This window comes from Oryx dammah, unplaced genomic scaffold (assembly GCF_014754425.2).
Source record: "Oryx dammah isolate SB20612 unplaced genomic scaffold, SCBI_Odam_1.1 HiC_scaffold_25, whole genome shotgun sequence".
NCBI classification, from domain to species: Eukaryota; Metazoa; Chordata; class Mammalia; order Artiodactyla; family Bovidae; genus Oryx; species Oryx dammah.
The window spans coordinates 54,270,406-54,284,588 of NW_024070209.1; the positions used below are offsets into that span (position 1 = coordinate 54,270,406).

At 41.3% G+C, this 14,183-nt stretch overlaps 1 protein-coding gene across 2 annotated transcripts in view; it reads right to left on the reverse strand.

Annotated features, from left to right (window-relative positions):
* LOC120851300 (catenin alpha-2) overlaps positions 1-14,183 on the reverse strand; it is a 1,370,085-nt gene that overhangs the window by 251,608 nt on the left and 1,104,294 nt on the right. The window lies entirely within an intron of this gene.

A 14,183-nucleotide genomic window follows, 5' to 3' on the forward strand; every position in this document is an offset into this window, starting at 1 on the left:
TATTGTTATCTTAATAATCTAAGGAATTGTGCCTAGAAACTAACAAGCAACCATGTGAAAATGAAAACCTCAACTAACTTCCTCCTTCTAGGAAAACTTCTGATGAAAACAGGCATTTCATACTGAACTGAAGTTCACCAAGATAGGCTGAAGAAAAAGTAGCTTCAATGCTCTCTTTGTGGATTGATACTTGGACTGTAAGGGCAAGAAAATCGCTTGCACAAAATGTCGTTAGTACTTTTTGATCGTGAGAAACTATTCAGAATTCTGAGGCAGCCATTTATGGATGGTATCTGAGCAAAAGTTCTTTCTCCAAAATGCTAGCTAAGCAACTGGCACAATGGATGAATTGTTTTCATTTTGAGAAAAGCAACTGTTACCCTCAGAATTCCAGGAAAATATCTAACAAAGAAAACTCACTGGATGTTAGATATTTCCCCCCCACCAAAAAAAAAAAAAAAACCACAATCAGGGGAAATAATGGGCAATTATATAACCAGTATTTGTGGAAATACAAGGCACTGAAACCTACAAATATACTGAATGCCAATTTGAAAGGTTTCTGGTGATAGAAAAACCATAGGAAGAAATAAGACAGAGCCTGTATAGTTAGTAAAAGCGGAAAAGGACCCTCAAGACAAAATTCAAGGGCAGAGAAACAGCAAGGGTCTAACTTACAAATTAGGACCATACCAGTAGAATACTTAGCAGAGGCAGCCAGATTTCCCCACCTGTCAGATCTTTCTCTTCCCACTTTCCTCCAACAGGAACTCTCCAATCCAATCTTGCTTCCCAAAGCTTCATGTCTCGACTTGGCAGCCTGAAACACAGCATCTGCACCCTTTCTGACTACGTTTCCACATCCTCCTCAAGAGAGTGGCCTGTCCTTAGCTCCTATCGTTATTGTTCAGTCTCTAAGTCATGCCTGACTCTTTTGTAACCCCATGGATTATAGCCCACCAGGCTCCTCTGTCCATGGGATTGCACAGGCAAGAATACTGGAGTGGCCTGCCATTTCCCTCTCCAGGGGATCTTCTCGACCCAGGATTCAAACCCATGTCTCCTGCATTGGCAGGTGGATTCTTAACCTCTGAGCCACCTTAATTCCTGACTGCCCCCATTAAATGAGTTTCGCTTTCTCACCTTTGGACTTTGCCTGGATGATTCACCCTCCACAATGGGCAGTGGAGGGAGGGTGGACATCTAAGGTTTCCCCGCCAATGGATGTGAGGTAAAGATGTTACAGGTCTTCTGATGGGGAAACAAGTCTTCTGGTGTCACATTTATAAAATGGGCACATAAAAAATATACCAATTTGAATGTAAAATTGCAAAGAAAAAAAATTTAAGCTCTGTGTAACAGAAATACTTGAAGGCACCTACTTGAAAAGACTTGACTTTTTGAGATACTTGATTATGGGGATCCAAACAGCCTCTTTAGTTGAGTGTTGCATTAGGATAGGTCAAATCACCACCTATTTTTAGTTTGTAAAACTACTGATCCATAGAAAATTCGGCTGCTCCCATACCTTTAACAACCTCTAAGTCTTCAGGCTCCAGAAAGAAACTGTCATGACATTTTACAGAAAACATGCAGCCTTGTTCTTCACACAGGGAGCCTGAAATGCATTTCTGCCCCTACATTACAGGTTTCACCATCAAAGCATCTTGTGTCTTAAAATTGTTATAAACCAACCTTTTAGAAAATTTAAAATGAGAAAAAAAAATTAAAAAGCTTTGTGGTTGAGGGAAGATGGTGGCTCTGATGTCTTGGATTTTTCCACATAGAACTTGGTCAGGGAATAATTCATTTGGAATGTTATACAGATTTGGGGGGTGGGGGGGATATGTGTTTGTGCTTTCAGTCTTCTAAGAAAGCATTTAGGAAAGACAAGCCCTGGGCTTCTATTGTTTTAGCCTAAAAAATAACAACTTGTCAGTCTAAGCAAGTAACTTTATTTTGGTGGCAACTGGCATTACATGAAAATATTGACTTGATTTCCAGGCATCTTGGACATATGATACTCACACTCTTTGGCAGCTCCAAACATCTGAATAGGAGCAGTGGAGGGTAGCAATCTGTTGGAAGTGATAGTTGGAAATTCTGGGAGATGCATTTGCACGACAAAGAGTTTTTACTTAGATTTTACATGAAAGGTTAATTGAAACCACATTTTTTCTAAAGATGCTCATATTGTATTTGACATATGATTGAGAAAATCTTTGTGTTAGATTAAAAAATGTGTACACAAGTGTAACATGTATCCCCCCACACTCACATGTAATATAGTGGCTTTGAGTGACGGAGAATACTCTCTGGAGACTGGAGTAAATGTGCTAAAGCAAGGGTCCCCCACTCCTGGGTTCCTGCTAGGAACTGAGTCACACAGCAAGAGGTGAGCAGTGGGCAACTGACTGAAGCTTCATCTGTATTTACAGCCACTCCCCATTGCTCACACTGCTGCCTGAGCTACGCCTCCTGTCAGATCAGTGGTGGCATGATGAATGCAATGTGCTTGATTCATCCTAAACCATCCCCCTCATCATCCTCAGAAAAAAACTGCCTGCCACAAAACCAGTCCCTGGTACCAAAAAGGTTGGAGACCACTGTGCTAAAGAGTGCCACATCACCTGCCACCCTAGGCTTGGCAGCCATTCACAACTATTGGCTTCACCAGCAGGTACTAGTGAGCTTGCAGAAAAAGAAAAGGACATGGGAGCTCTTAAATCCTATAGATAAATTATCTCAGTTAATAATTTAGCTAATATGTAGATTTTTCTCTATGGCAGGATTGACCTCTATTCTCTCTTTGGTTTTCATGTATTAAGAAGCATTCAAACCTATCTTTCTGACATTTGTCAGTCACAGACCAAAACCACAGAAGTATAGTAAATAGTGATAGGATCTATATTTTTGGTCACTTTATGGTCTGGAACAGCTTTGCCACCAACTATACCCCACGTTTCAGCTCTTTTTCATGTGAGGCACAAGGGCACAAGGAATTGCTGTTGTAACTTGTCTTTCTTACAGTTCCCAAATTTCAGTTTCAACCCCAAATGCATTCTAGAACATGACAGTTATCTGAGTCTTCTCGTTTCCTAGAATCCAAAGTAGGCAAGACTCTTAGAAAACAGAAGTTCAGGGAGGGTCAGCACCTAAACAATGATGTGCCAGATGCAAAATCTGAGGGTCAGAGGATTAAAGCAATTTGTTCATTCACACAGCCATGGGGTAGTTCATTATAACATTAGCAAAATCCCAGTCACTGGGTCCAAAAGACCCAGTGCTGTTTATTAAGGTAAGGATTGAAAGTACATGTACACTGAGCCTCAGGCCAGCCATGGGGCTCTGTGAAGTTGAACTCTATCCCCTTCTAAAACTGATGGAGTCAAGGTCATTGGAAAACTTGTTTATAGTTCAAAAGAAAAATATCCCAACACACCATCCCTCTAAAACTATAGCTTCAGGCTGGCTTGGGGGCTTTCTGATATAATAACCCTACAGACAACAAAGATTGAACACATGAACATCAAAGGGTTTTTGTCCTCTACAATTAAAAACTTCTTGCTCTTGAACAACCCCCATCATTTTTAGTGGGGCTTGGTTTTTCATTTTTTTATTGGAGGGATCTGACCTTACAGATGTAAGGTTATACTACATAGAAAAGTTTTTGAGTTTTTTGGATTAAAGTATACATATCTTCAAACAGTCACAGAAAACACAAACCATGGGGGAAAATGGACATATACATACAGGGATCAGCCACTGCCCATGCAGATGATGAAAAAGTAAAACTTACTTTTTAGTATAACAAAAGACTAACTTTGTTGTGTTTCTCTGCAGAAGCAACAGTGAACACAAAATGTAAACTCTAAAGCCTGATTAGGCAGCACCACAAGAACAGGTGCTTAGAACCCAGGTACCTTGCAATCTTTATAACACACATTATTCTTCTTCAGCTTCAAAGAGTAGACTGAAATAACATTAATAGAGTACTGGATTATAATTTTATTATGGTGAAGGTCAACTGGTAAGAAGTATATAAGGCAAATACATATAAATGTAAATGTAAATATATACAGAAATAGAGGAAGAAACAGACAAAAGAGGTGAGGGAAGGAGAAAGGAAGGGAGGAAAGGAGAATACATGGGCTAGCAGAGAGAACATGAACCCCAAGGCATCTGAATTCCAGCTCCATCACTCACCCATCAGCTATGATTTTGGTCAGGCTACTTTTAGTTTCCCTGGGCCTCAGTTTCCTGGTGGTACTAATGGTAAAGAGCCCGCCTACCAATGCAGAAGACGTAAGAGACTCAGGTTCGATCCCTGGGTTAGGAAGATGCCCTAGAGGAGGAAATGGCCACCCACTCCAGTATTCTTGCCTGGAGAATCCCATGGACAGAGGAGCCTGGTGGACTACAGGCCATGGGTTGCAAAGAGCTGGACGTGACTGAAATGATTTAGCATGCACAGGCCTCGGTTTCTTAATCTGCAAAATTATGATGATTAAAGAACTTACCTGCTAAGAGGATTAAAAGACAAAAAATATGGAAGATATTATAATATCTAGCAAAGAGAACAAGCTAAGTGTTATGTATCTTTCCTCTTCTGAGATGTGGGCAACATAGTTAACTACCCTCTCTCTTCTGGATGCTTCTTCAGTGCATGTGTGTGCAGGCTAAATCACGTCAGTCCTGTCTGACTCTTTGCAACCCTATGAACTGTAGGCCAGCAGCCTACAAGATTCTCCTGGCAATCTTGATTCTAGCTTGTGCTTCTTCCAGCCCAGCGTTTCTCATGATGTATTCTGCATATATGTTAAATAAGCAGGGTGACAATATACAGCCCTGACGTACTCCTTTTCCTATTTGGAACCAGTCTGTTGTTCCATGTCCAGTTCTAACTGTTGCTTCCTGAATGGAATATTACCAAGCCATAAAGAGGAACATATTTGAATCAGTTCTAATGAGGTGGATTAACCTAGAACCTATTATACAGAGTGAAGTAAGTCAGAAAATGAAAGATAAATATCATATTCTAATGCTGCTGCTGCTGCTAAGTCACTTCAGTCGTGTCCGACTCTGTGCGACACCATAGACAGCAGCCCACCAGGCTCCCCCGTCCCTGGGATTCTCCAGGCAAGAACACCGGAGTGGGTTGCCATTTCCTTCTCCAAATATTCTAATGCATATATATGGAATCTAGAAAAATGGTACTGGAGAATTTATTTACACAGCAGCAATGGAGAAACAGACATAGAGAACAGACTTATGAACATGGGGAGAGGGGAGGTGAGGGTGAGATATATGGAAAGAGTAACATGAAAACTTACATTACCATATGTAAAATAGATAGCCAACTTGAATTTGCTGTATAGCTCAGGAAACTCAAATAGGGGTTCTGTATCAACCTAGAGGGGTGGGATGCGGAGGGAGATGGGAGGGAGGTTCAAAAGGGAGGGGATATATGTATACCCATGGCTGATTAATGTTGAGGTTTGACCAAAAACAACAAAATTCTGTAGAGCAATTATCCCTCAATAAAAAAAATAAATATTAAAAAAAAGTAATGGCTACTTCATATGGTTGCCAAAAGCATTTTAAACAAGGCAATAAGTAATAAAGAGCATATAAAGAACCCTGGCTCTATATTCAAAGAGTTACTAACAGCCTAAAGTAAATCCTTCAACTTCTCTGAATATTTTATTGTATGTTATAGGAAAAATTATAAAATATGGTAGAGTTAACTTATATGCAGAGTACATCATGAGAAACACTGGACTGGAAGAAACACAAGCTGGAATCAAGATTGCCAGGAAAAATATCAATAACCTCAGACATGCAGATGACACCACCCTTATGGCAGAAAGTGAAGAGGAGCTAAAAAGCCTCTTGATGAAAGTGAAAGAGGAGAGCAAAAAGTTTGCTTAAAGCTCAACATTCAGAAAACGAATATCATGGCATCTGGTCCCATCACTTCATGGGAAATAGATGGGGAAACAGTGGAAACAGTGTCAGACTTTATTTTGGGGGGCTCAAAAATCACTGCAGATGGTGATTGCAGCCATGAAATTAAAAGACACTTACTCCTTGGAAGAAAAGTTATGACCAACCTAGATAGCATATTCAAAAGCAGAGATATTACTTTGCCGACTAAGGTCCGTCTAGTCAAGGCTATGGTTTTTCCTGTGGTCATGTATGGATGTGAGAGTTGGACTGTGAAGAAGGCTGAGTGCCGAAGAATTGATGCTTTTGAACTGTGGTGTTGGAGAAGACTCCTGAGAGTCCCTTGGACTGCAAGGAGATCCAACCAGTCCATTCTGAAGGAGATCAACCCTAGGATTTCTTTGGAAGGAATGATGCTAAAGCTGAAACTCCAGTACTTTGGCCACCTCATGCGAAGAGTGGACTCATTGGAAAAGACCCTGATGCTGGGAGGGATTGAGGGCAGGAGGAGAAGGGGACGACAGAGGATGAGATGGCTGGATGGCATCATGGACTCGATGGATGTGAGTCTGAGTGAACTCCGGGAGATGGTGATGAACAGGGAGGCCTGGCGTGCTGCGATTCATGGGGTCGCAAAGAGTCGGACATGACTGAGCGACTGAACTGAACTGAACTGGAACTTCCCTGGTGCCTCAGATGGTAAAAAATCTGCCTGCAATGCCAGAGACCTAGATGATGACTTAGGTTTGATCCCTGGATTGGGAAGATCCCTTGGAGAAGGAAATGGCAACCTACTTTAGTATTCTTGCCTGGAGAATTTCATGGACAGAGGAGCCTGGTAGGCTAAAGTTCATAGGGTCACAAAAAGCTGGACACAGCTGAGCGACTAACACTAAGGAACTAGAGAATTTGGGGAAGTTCAGTTCAGTTCAGTTCAGTCGCTCAGTCGTGTCCGACTCTTTGCAACCCCATGAATCGCAGCACGCCAGGCCTCCCTGTCCATCACCATCTCCCGGAGTTTACTCAGACTCACATCCATCAAGTCCGTGATGCCATCCAGCCATCTCATCCTCGGTTGTCCCCTTCTCCTCCTGCCACCAATCCCTCCCAGCATCAGGGTCTTTTCCAATGAGTCAACTCTTCGCATAAGGTGGCCAAAGTACTGGAGCTTCAGCTTTAGCATCATTCCTTTCAAAGAAATCCTAGGGTTGATCTCCTTCAGAATGGACTGGTTGGATCTCCTTGCAGTCCAAGGGACTCTCAGGAGTCTTCTCCAACACCACAGTTCAAAAGCATCAATTCTTCGGCACTCAGCCTTCTTCACAGTCCAACTCTCACATCCGTACATGACCACAGGAAAAACCATAGCCTTGACTTGGGGAAGAGTGGCATTCAAATCTATACTTAAAGAACAGAAAGAAAACTTGTAATTTTAACATGTGCTTGACCTGAACAAAATAGTTCTTTGTAAAATATTATGATTTACAGGTTTGTTATGACAATTATTTGAGAAATTCCAATAATTCATTTCCAGTTCAAGTAGCTTAACTGAATTGGGGAGGAAACATTGAGGAGATGATGAGAATGTTCAGTTTTTAATTTTTAAACTGGAGATCCAGTTCCATCCCTGTTGTTTTTAATGCAGTTTTTTTTAGATTTTCTTTTCTGTGCATGATTTGAATCAAGACCCTGGAAAGGACAAAGCTCTCTCATGTTTATTTCAACTCAAGACATATGTGTAGCATTTACAGGATCACACCTAACAAACAGCTACAGCCAGACCTAATCAAGAAACAATCTCAGAATGAAGGTTCTTTTTTAAAAATTCCAAGTGATTTCACGACTGGAGCAGGTCAAGGTGGAGCCACCCCAGACTTTATCTCTTATCCTAACATCCATTATGTCAGCCCCAAAGCCAACCACTTCCTCCCACCTCCACTGTTTATATTCTGGCCATAGTATTTATCCGTTGCTGGAACACTGGAACATCCCTCCATCTATTCTTGTCTTCTCCTTTTATCACTCTACTGTCTATTTTCCATAAAGCCATAGAACGACTCTTTCAATATAGAAATTGGATCACACTGTACCCTACATTCAAATATCTGAGTAGAATACAAAATCCTTGCACCCAGCCCTCAATTTTATCTCTGGAATTTTTCCTCTCATGCTCAACTACAGTCACACTGGTCTCTCTGTTCTTTATCAAACATGCCAAGCACACTGCTGCCTTGAGGGTCTTTGCCCTTTCTGTTGCACAATTTGGAATGTTCTTCACTTCCTTTAAATCCATGCCTAATAGTCATCTTCAGAGACATGCTAAACATCATTCTCCATCCCCCTAAACTGCTTCACTTTGCTCTACAGCAGAGTCCCACCGTTACATTTTATACATTTATCTCACTCTATCTTTTCCAACACAATATTTGCCCCATGAGAGCAGGAAATGTATCAGCTTGGTTCACTGTTTATTGCCAGCAACTGTCAGCACATGGTAACAACCTAGTAAACACTTGTGGCTAAATGAATCTTCTGTGCAAGCAGAGGGATTGATGGAGAAAAGCAACTTACTCAAGGCTGAAATTAAGGCAGTCTGTGCTTCACTGATGATCCCATTCCTCATTCTGAATATAAGGCTTTGTGCCTTACTTTCAAAACTTCAATTTTCTAATGGATGCAGCTTCCTACCCTGCATGGGGAGCCTCTACCAAAAGTAACAGTCAACATGATGAAGCAGAGAATCAAGATTGCCTTGTGTAGCTCATCACTGCTACGGCCTCAGTGACGTGCTTCAATTTGTCAGAGAAAACCAACTCCCTCTCTCGCATCTTCTGTAACCAAGAATAAGGACAACTGTGTGCTTGTAAGGCAAATGCAGGGAAGAAATAATAGGCATTAACTCAAGAGTTAGTTCAACTTCTCACAGTCTAAAAGCAAAGCCTTTCTACTCTATAGAAATGGGAGTATAAGCTCTCAGATTCACAATTCCTCCTTGGTAGTACACTGGGGAGGTAAATAAGCCCCATGACTATTTATTGATCCAAGAAATACCTATTTAGAGTCCTGCAGCCATGCTGGTTATATCCTACGCCTCACTTATTTCATTCATTCTTCAGGCAGCATCTGTTTATTAAGTACCTCCTCTATGCTAGGCACTCAGCTACCTGTTAAGTAGTTAGGAATCAATGAGACATGGTCCTTTTCCTAAAGAAATTGCTAATTTAGCAAGAGAAACAGCAGATAGGCTAAGAGGTGGATGTGTGCAAATCAAAAGTAAGTAGGGTTCTCATCACAAGAAAAAAAATGGTTTTCTGTTTCTTTAATTATGTATCTATATGAGATGATGGATGTTCACTTAACTTTTTCTGGTAATCACTTCAGGAAGTATATATATATCAAATCATCATTCAGTATACCGTAAGCTTATACAGAGCTGTGTATCAAATATTGGACTTCCCAGGTGGTAAAGAATCTGCCTGCCAAGCAGGAGGTGCTGGTCGGGAAGATCCCCTGGAGGAGGGCATGGCAATCCACTCTAGTATTCTTACCTGGAAAATCCCATAGGCAGAGGAGCAGTACATAGGATTGCAAGAGAGTCAGACACGACTTAGAGAATAAACAATACAACACATCACATATATATGAATAAAACAAGAAGAAAAATAAAGGAAAAAATGTACACAGTGATGTGTGTAAATTGTATCTCAGTAAAACTAGGGGGAAAGATTTTTAGAAAATCTTTGAGATCACAAATATTTGGGTTTTGTTTTGTTTTTTAAAAAAGGAAATAGGGTTCCATGAGAGTGAAAACATGAGGAACTGATCCCACTCAGGGACATGATGTTTGTGCTAAAAGCTGAACAATTAGAAATGACAGGAAAGGGTAGAGCAGGGAGACTGTCAGGAAAGGGTCAATATAAGTAAACACAGGCCCAGGTGGGGGCTGCATATCACTTTGAACAAACAGAAAGTAGCCTGTGTGTCTGATGCCTGCCATGTAGGAAGTGGGAGAGGACAGAAAGATGAGCCTGGAGGCTGTAGAGATGGAGAGCTGCAAATCTTGCAGGCTTCCTTAAAACCTTGATCTTCAACCTGAGAACAAGAGGAAATCGCTGAATGCCTCAGGCAGGGCAGTTGTGCAATCTGATTTGCATTTTCAGAATTTCACTCTGGCTACTGCATGCAGAAGGACCAGGCATATGAGAGAGGCCTGTTGGGAGGACCCTGCATTTCCCCAGACTACAGGGCATACAATTTGCACTGGGGCTTTTATGGTAAAGATGGGGGGGGGGGGGGGGGGGGAGAAAGAAGAACAGGCAGATACACTGAAAGCAAAGCCATAGAAGAAATGTTTCAGTTTGGAGGCTCTGAAACAGCTATATTGATTTTACATGTTATTTTCCAGATTCAGTTTTATTTACTTTTTGCTGCAATGCATATTTTGCCCCACTTTACATCCACTTCACTCCCACCTAGACCATGTTACTTTGGTACTGAGTTGCCATAAGTTGTATTGCATTTCTCCAGAAAGCCTAGGAATGAGATAGAGCAGGTGTGCTTGGATCAGAGTCAGCCCTGCCCTGAAGCCCTGAGCTCACCCTCAGAAGAAAGGAATTAGCTGGATTCTGGAGATGGGGGGAAATGACTACTGGTGGTACTTCCTATAGTGGCTGATGCTATAGTTCATAAAGCATCATTGCTGATCCGTTAAATTCTCTCAAATCAACAAATACTTGGGTATAAATTCACCTATGTTTTTACTAAATGTGACAAACACTATGGGGGAAAAAAGCCTCAAAATTTCACTTGTTAAGGCAATTATGAAAATTCAAATTATTCTTGTCTATTCATATTTTGTTAATATTTTATTTTCACTTAAACTGTCTTTGTTAAAGATTGTCTAAAAACTGACATTATATAAAAGGTTGTGATACCTTCCATTCACCTCATCACATTCATCTCTGAATAGCAAATACTAAACTGGGAGAAAATGGTACACAAATATAAGAAAAAAACACATAAAAATAGGTGAAAACTGAATATAAAATAATGAAACTCTATAAGCAAAGATGAAAGTGAAAATGAAAGTCGTTCAGTAATGTCTGACTCTTTGCAACCCCATGGACTATATAGTCATGGGATTCTCTAGGCCAGAATACTGGAGTGGATAGCCTTTCTCTTCTCCAGGGATCTTCTCTGCCCAGGGATCGAACCCAGGTCTCCCTCAAAGGTAGGAGGGGTGAAATTGTAATTAGAATCAAATTCCATACCCACCAGAGATGCTCAGAGAGCTAACAAAAAACAAAAACACCTTGTCACCTTGTGTGCACCGGTACCCAGGGATCCCACAAGAGATTGGGCCAGACCTGCTTCTGAGTGTTTCAGTGTCTCCTGCAGAGGCAGAGGTCAGCAGTGGCTTGCTGTGGGGACAGGGGCTCTGGCTGCAGCAGACTCGGGAGGTGCATCATGTGAGCCCCACCATAGAACCACTGAGCAGACAACCCACAAACTGGAGAACAATTATACCAAAGAAGTTCTTGCACTGTTGTGAAAGTTCTAGGGCCCACATTTCCCAACTTGGGAATCCAGCAAAGGGAGTGAGAACCCCCAGGGACTTTGACCTTGAAGGCCAGTAAGATTATATTACAGAATTTCCACAGGACTTGGGAAACAGGCTCTTGGAGGATACAAACAAAACCTTCTGTGCATCACCTAGAAGAAAGGACCAGTGACCCTACCAGAGACTGAGCCAGACTTGCCTGAGAGTATCCAGGAGTCTCTAGCATAGGCCCAGGTCGACAGTGGGCTGCCATGGGGTCAGGGGCACTGAATACAACAGTCTTGGTTTGGCCTTAGGCCAAACTACAGGGAGGGAACACAGCCCCACCCATCAATAGAAAATTGGATTAAAGATTTAGTGAGCATGGCCTTGCTCATCAAAGCAAGACCCAGATTTCCCCACAGCCAGGCCTTCCCATCAGGAAGCTTTCACAAGCCTCTTCTCCTTATCCATCAGAGCGCAGACAAAATGGAAACCAAAATTACAGAAAACTAAACAATCTGATCGCTTGAATCACAGCCTTGTCTAACTCAATGAATCTATGAGCCATGTTGTGTAGGGCCAAGCAAGATGGACGGGTCATGGTGGAGACTTCTGACAAAACGTGGTCCACTGGAGAAGGGAATGTGGTTTACATCAGTATTCTTGCCTTAAGAACCCTATGAACAGTATGAAAAGGCAAAAAGACACTGAAAGATGATCTCTCCAGGTCGGTAGGTCCTCAATATGCTACTGGAGAACAGTAGAGAAACAGCTCCAGAAAGACTAAAGAGGCTGAATCAAAGTGAAAAAAACACCCAGGTGTGGACGTGACTGGTGATGGAAGTAAAGTCTGATGTTATAAAGAACAATACTGCATAGGAACCTGGAATGTTCAGTCCATGAATCAAGACAAATTGGAAGCGGTCAAACAGGAGATGAAAAGAGTAAGCATTGACATTTTAGGAATCAGTGAACTAAAATGGACCAGAATGGGCGAATTTAATTCAGATGACCATTATATCTACTACTGTGGGCAAGAATCCCTTAGAAGAAATGGAGTAGCCATCATTGACAACAAAAGAGTCTGAAATGCAGTACTTGGGTGCAATCTCAAAAACGACGGAATGATCTCTGTTCATTTCAAAGGCAAACGATTCAATATCACAGTAATCCAAATCTATGGCCCAATGACTAATGCCAAAGAAGCTGAAATTAAACAGTTCTATGAAGACTTACAAGACCTTCAACAGGAACTAACAACAACAAAAAAAAGATGTCCTTTTCATCATAGGGAATGGAATGCAAAAGTAGGAAGTCAAGAGATACCCAGAGTAACAGGTAAGTTTGTCTTGGGAGTACAAAATAAAGCAGGGCAAAGGCTAATAGAGTTTGGCAAAGAGAACACACTGGTCATAGCAATCACCCTCCTCTAACAACACAAGAGATGATGCTACACATGGACCTCACCAGATGATCAATGCTGAAATCATCGACTATATTCTTTGCAGCCAGAAATGGAGACACTCTATACAGTCAGCAAAAACAAGACTAGGAGTTGACTGGGGCTCAGATCATGAACTCCTTATTTCAAAATTCAGACTTAAATTGAGGAAAGTAGGGAAAACCCTAAACCATTCAGATATGACCTATGCCAAATCCCTTATGATTGCACAGTGGAAGTGTAAATGAATTCAACAGATTAGATCTGATAGACAGAGTGTCTGAAGAACTATGGAAGAAGGTTCATAACATCGAACAGGAGGCAGTAATTAAAACCATCACCAAGAAGAAGAAATGCAAAAAGGCAAAATGGTTGTCTGAGGAGGCCTTACAAATAGCTGAAAAAAGAAGAGAAGCAAAAAGCAAAGGAAAAAAGGAAAGATATAAGCATCTGAAGGCAGAGTTCCAAAGAATAGCAAGGAGAGATAAGAAAGCCTTCCTAAGTGAACAATGAAAAGAAACATAGGGAAACAGTAGAATGGGAAAGACTAGAGATCTCTTCAAGAAAAGTACAGATACCAAGGGAACATTTCACGCAAAGATGGGCACAATAAAGGACAGAAATGCTATGGACCTAACAGAAGCAGAAGATATGAAGAAGAGGCAGCAAGAATACACAGAAGAACTGAACAAAAAAGATCTTCATGACCCAGATAATCACGATGGTGAGATCACTCACCCAGAGACAGACATCCTGGAATGCAAAGTCAACTGGGCCTTAGGAAGCATCATTATGAACAAAGCTAGTAGATGTGATAGAATTCTGAGCTATTTGAAATCCTAAGAGATGGTGCTGTGAAAGTGCTGCACTCAATATGCCAGCAAATTTGGAAAACTCAGCAGTGGCCACAGGACTGAAAAAGGTTAGTTTTCAGTCCAAACCCAAAGAAAGGCAATGCCAAAGAAAGTGCCAACTGCCACCCAATTGCACTCATCTCACATGCTAGCAAAGTAATGCTCAAAATTCTTCAAGCTAGGCTTCAATAGTACGTGAATTGAGAACTTCCAGATGTTCAAGCTGGATTTACAAAAGGCAGAGGAACCAGAGATTAAATTGACAACAACTGTTGGATCATAGAAAAAGCAAGAAAAGTCTAGAACAACATCTACTTCTGCTTCATTGACTATCCTAAAGCATTTGACTGTGAGGATCACAGTAAACTGGAAAATTCTTAAAGAGATGGGAATACCAGAC